Here is a 5,972-nt window from a genome sequence, read left to right on the forward strand (position 1 = left end):
AGAGCTTTCACTGTACATTATAGAAGTAAAATAGTTGACATCTTTATGATTTAAATCCCGCTCTGGACCTTACGGGATCTGGCTCAGTAGGTAGAGCGCTCGCCTGAAGTGTCTTGGTCGCAGCATCAACCCTCCACGGTGAACCCATTCTTTTACCTCAACACACCTAATCCTATATCTACTAAATACATATGTCTATAATTTTTAGTTACGACGGTCATTATGGCATTTACACGATCACAACCCGGGGAGTTGATATAAATATACTAACCTGATAACACGCACTGAAGAGTAACCAACGCGTTACAGGGACAGACACCTGCGTCTCCTATATCATTGTAACATATTTCCGAGTCGTTAATCGTTAATCGGAAACATGTTACAATTCAACAACTACAATTACACTTTAAATAATGTTTTCTTTTCAGAACATGAGTGTCGCTATATCCGGTGCGTTTCTTATTCGTTTTAATCATTAATACTTACTTGTATTAGTAAGGGCGAGTGCAGGAATTTATGCCAAGTGGGTTCTAGCGAGCCATCTTTGTAGAGGTGGGGTGCTGGTGGTGGTGGTGGTGGTGGTGGGGGGGGGGGAGTCGTCTAAACTTTGTTTTGTTTAATGACTACACTAGAGCACATTGACTTATTAATCATCGACTATCGGATGTCAAACATTTGGTAATTTAGACATATAGTCTTAGAAAGGAAACCCGCTACATTTTTTCCATTAGTTGCAATGGATCTTTTATATGCACCATCCCACAGACAGGATAGCACATACCACGGCCTTTGATATATAAGACGAAGCACACTGGCTAATCATGCTCCCCCACCCACCCACCCAGCAAAAAAACCCCAATATATATATATATATATATATATATATATATATATATATATATATATATATATATGTATGTATATATATATGTCTATATATGTATCTATATATGTATCTATATATGTATGTATGTATGTATATATATATGTAAAGACAAAAAAATAACATGTGTTTCAGCGTGGTTGAGGGGATTTGACCGCCGAACCCATCTTCCCTTCTTACGCGTCTGATTAGCTTAAACTTCTTTTTAGTTCCTAATATATATTTTGTTCGTACATACGAAACTATTGGGAGTGGAACCAAAATGTTATTAAAATTACTACAAAAATTAGAATGACTAAAAACAAATATTCAATATACAGAAACCGATGTTCTAAACAAGAAAATACACTGCATATGAAACAACAGGATGTCATTAAAATTAAGGCTCTACTAGTCTAGAAGATGTAATATCTAAACAAGAAAATACATTGCATATAAAACGTAGGACTTCATTAAAAAGGTCCCACTAGTCGGGGACATGTTACAATATCTAAACAAGAAAATACACTGTATATGAAACAGTAGGACTTCATTAAAAAGGTCCTACTAGTCAGGGACATGTTACAATATATAAACAAGAAAATACACTGTATATGAAACAGTAGTAGTTCATTAAAATTAAGGTCCTACTAGTCGAGTACATGTTGTAATATCTAAACAAGAACATAAATTACATATGAAACAGTAGGACTTCATTAAAAAGGTCCCACTAGTCGGGGACATGTTACAATATCTAAACAAGACAATACATTACATATGAAACAGTAGGACTTGATTAAAAATGTCCTACTAGTCAGGGAAATGTTACAATATCTAAACAAGACAATACATTACATATGAAACAGTAGGACTTGATTAAAAATGTCCTACTAGTCAGGGAAATGTTACAATATCTAAACAAGACAATACATTACATATGAAACAGTAGGACTTGATTAAAAATGTCCTACTAGTCTGGGAAATATTACAATATCTAAACAAGACAATACATTACATATGAAACAGTAGGACTTCATTAAAAATGTCCTACTAGTCTGGGAAATGTTACAATATCTAAACAAGACAATACATTGCATATGAAACAGTAGGACTTCATTAAAAATGTCCTACTAGTCTGGGAAATGTTACAATATATAAACAAGAAAATACATTACATATGAAACAGTAGGACTTGATTAAAAATGTCCTACTAGTCTGGGAAATGTTACAATATCTAAACATCTAAACAAGACAATACATTACATATGAAACAGTAGGAATTAATTAAAAATGTCCTACTAGTCTGGGAAATGTTACAATATCTAAACATCTAAACAAGAAAATACTTCGAATATGAAACAGTAGAAATTCATTAAAAAAAGTCCTACTAGCTGGGGACATGTTGTAATATCTAAACAAGAAAATACACTGTATGTGAAATAGTAGGACTTCATTAAAAAGGTCCTACTAGTCGGGGAAATGATACAATATCGAAACAAAAAAATACATTGCATATGAAACAGTAGAACGCCATTAATGTATTTTGTATGTTTCAGCCAATGGCTGATTTTAGCTTCGGCAGAATATATTGACTGATTGATTAAAAAGGTTGGGATTACTGTTAAGACACAGGGGATCTGAGGTGCAGGGTTAGGACCAAACAGCAAACAAATTAGAGTCTTGTAAAAGAATCCTTTTTATGCGCACGGTCCCTACTAGGTTTGTGCGCACAGTCCCTAAAGGTACATTTGCCCTGCTTTGATTGGCTGTCTTTCAATGAAGGTGGACGTGTCTACCTGCGCTCTCGAGCTACCCCCCCCCCCCCCCACCTGGGGGGACTGATTGCCAGCTTCGGCTCCATGTTGGAGTTTCGAGTCACGTACACCGGGTCACGGGCGACCGTGACTTTGGTGTACGGGGACCCGCCTCCACAGAAGAGGAAAGGGGGGACTGGAAGAGGAAGAAGAAGGAAGAAACCAGTGCTAGGGACGGCCCAGGGGGGGGACAAAGCTGGCGGCTCAACCGCCAGTGGCGCTCCCTTCTGTGACACCGCCCCCACCGAGTCCTCCGGAGAGGAAGCAACCGCAAGCGGACCCTGCAACCCCGGAACGGCCGTACACCACCCAGGACATCAAGATGTTCCAAAGAACGAGTGTGCCACCACCGACTTCGACCTCCACCCCAAAGACGACGACTCCGGTGCAGCGGTCAATAACGACCGCTCCCGTCGAGTCGCCACATGGACTTGTTGTTCCGGCGATGAAAAGGAAGGCGACATCACCGGCCACCCAACCAGCCAAGACCAAGCCGCCGCCTGAAGCCGTCCCCCTACAAGAGGAAGAGAATGAGGACGAGGACGAGGACGAGGACGAATGGAGCCTGGCCCTGGGTGGACTTCGACATCAGCTCCACCCATACATGCAAGGGGACACCACTCAACCAACCAAACTGCGGGGAGGATACGCCAACATTGACTGGAAGCCAATGGAGGACGGCAGCAGCTACGAAATCCACCACAAGACCTTTGGAAGTACGCCGGGAGTGATCGTGACCCATCAGAGGGAGCAGATCTACAGACAGTGCGTCTTGTTTTGGAAGATAGACAACAGGTCTCTTCACAAGATGCTCAGTGCAGTCTGCGGCCCCGGTTACTCCACGGTAGTACAGGCTCTACGCCAGCGAAAAGACCAGCTGCCGTCTCTCCGAGCAACTCCAGGATCCCCGAGAAACCAACCTTAACTAGGACAGGTATCCTCCTTTTTGGGCGTAGTTGGACTTTAAACGTTTTCGATCGAGCTTCAAAATCTCTATGTTTATTTTTTTATAAATAGTCCAACGCAATTTACTTTGGCGCCCGTTCAATTGCTCAAATCACCTTAAAACCTTTTTGGCCGAGCAGTCAAACTTATTTTTGGGTTTAAATTCTTAGTCCGGACATGATGTTAGGTGCAGTTATTCTCCGTAGACTTTAGCTTTTTCTAGTTAGACCCGAAGGAATCGAAATTCAGCCAGTCAGAACAAGGCTCATTTTCGGTGTCTACTAGTCGGTCCGCGCAGTCGCTGGACACAACTAAATTCGTATTCCAAAATCTGCCCACCTCAAACTTATCCCCCACCCTTTTCTGTCCTGGACTTAGTCACTGGCAAAGGCCAGAGATTATGCCCAGGACAGACATGCTTGAAACCTTCGTGGTATATGAGCATGTAAATAAATATTGGAATGGAATGGCTGATAGTGTACAGCCTTCTCTCTTGGAATCGCCATTGCTGCTGAAGAAAAGGTACGGGTATCCTATACAAGAAAACTGTTGACCCTCCATCATCCCCAACCGGCCAACCGGTTTTCTATTATTGTAACTGTAAGCATGTTTGTTGATAATTTCTTAATATAAATATTCTATTAAGTTGTGAACAAATGTATGTTACTATATTGTAATGTATTTCATGTATTGTAATATAAAAATGGACCACTAGTCAATCGCTTTCCCCAGTTCTTTCACCTACAGAAAATTTGAGGTTTTAACTCTGGGTTTTTAGTGCGAGACTAGAAGACGGGCCCTTTAAGGCCTTTCACTTTCTCTGAATATAATTAAATGTACAATTAAAGCCGCACACCCTAGTTCCATCCAGCGAAAATAAATTATAATTTGGTTAATCTACAAACCTGTAACACACTTAGATCACGTTTTTATCAAATGGAGTGAAAAAGCAGGTTTTATATCGATAAATACCATGGGAATTCCCATGTCCCAATTGCTTGAAATAATTTTGAAAGTTAGTATTCTGATGTCACCGGTAGATGTCGCTCGAAGCACAACAATGCCTACGTCACGACAAATTTCACAGACTTGGGGTGCGTTTGTTTCACCTCTCCTGGACATGTTCCAACTGTTCTGTCCTGGTTGTGTCCCCACTCTAGATATCGTAAGAATTAGCAAAATTATTGGTTTTAAGGGTTTGTAACGTTTTGTATTGAGACACTTACTTGTCTGAACTTTATTGTTACTGAAAATGTTCACGAACTGTGAAGAAAAATCTCACAAATGAACAACAACAAATCGGATGTTGATTGCGCGAACCGTGCACGAGAAAACAAACCGAACCAAAATGATAACGGCCACGTGATATACCAACGTCTGTGACATTGAAATGGAAATATCCCCTCTAAAAATAGATTGGACCTCGCTTGCTTAACGTTTTTTTCTCGACAACACGTCTTGTGAAAAAATGCAAAAAATGCATTTCGTGGTTTTACAAACATCAGGATTACCAAAAAGCACTTCAGGTGAATGGAAATGTGTATTCTAAATAATAAAATGTAAGTAAAGTGCAATTTTATTTGTGAAAAATGGGGTTTAATAGCAAAAAAACAACGTCGTAATGGTTAACAAATAAACGTAACTAGGATGTGTCCCTTTAACGCATTTCTGTTTCAATGTGATAGTATAGGTTTGCCTTTTTAAGCCTCTTCTTTACTCAATATTGTTTTATGAGCATTTTATATGTTATCAAGTATATTATTATATTGTGGGTGGCGCTTTTGAAGCCACTCACCTTCACTCAATATTGTTTCATGAACATTTAACATGTTATCAATTTCATTATGTTATTATATGTATGTCAAAAAGGACAGTGAACATAAAAACGGCCGCCTGAGTAGTTACCGGGCGAGCCAAATTTCATGCCAGTACTTGTCTCTGTTCTCTGTTATATAGTTCTATTGAGTGAACAAGCATCGCTGCAGCAAGAGGCGGTAATAAAGGTGGAACTATTGTTCTCAGGTGCAGGGTTAGGACCAAGCAGCAAAAAAAAGAAGGGTTCTACGAGTCGGAAACATGTTACAATACCAGCAATCTCAGTCGTTTCATTTCTCGTACGTTAGTATGTACGACTCGTTCCAACTGGTCAAAGGCTGTGGCATGTGCTATCCTGTCTGTGGAAAAGTGCTTATAAAAGATGCCTTGCTGCATTAGAAAAAAAATACAATGTAGCGGGTTTCCTCTGATGACTACTTGTCAGAGTTACCAAATATTTGACATCCAATAGCTGATGATGATTAATCAATGTGATTTAGTGGTGTCGGTAAACAAAACAAACAATTTAGTATGTA

The sequence above is a fragment of the Gigantopelta aegis genome, chromosome 5, assembly GCF_016097555.1.
Source record: "Gigantopelta aegis isolate Gae_Host chromosome 5, Gae_host_genome, whole genome shotgun sequence".
Taxonomy (NCBI): Eukaryota; Metazoa; Mollusca; class Gastropoda; order Neomphalida; family Peltospiridae; genus Gigantopelta; species Gigantopelta aegis.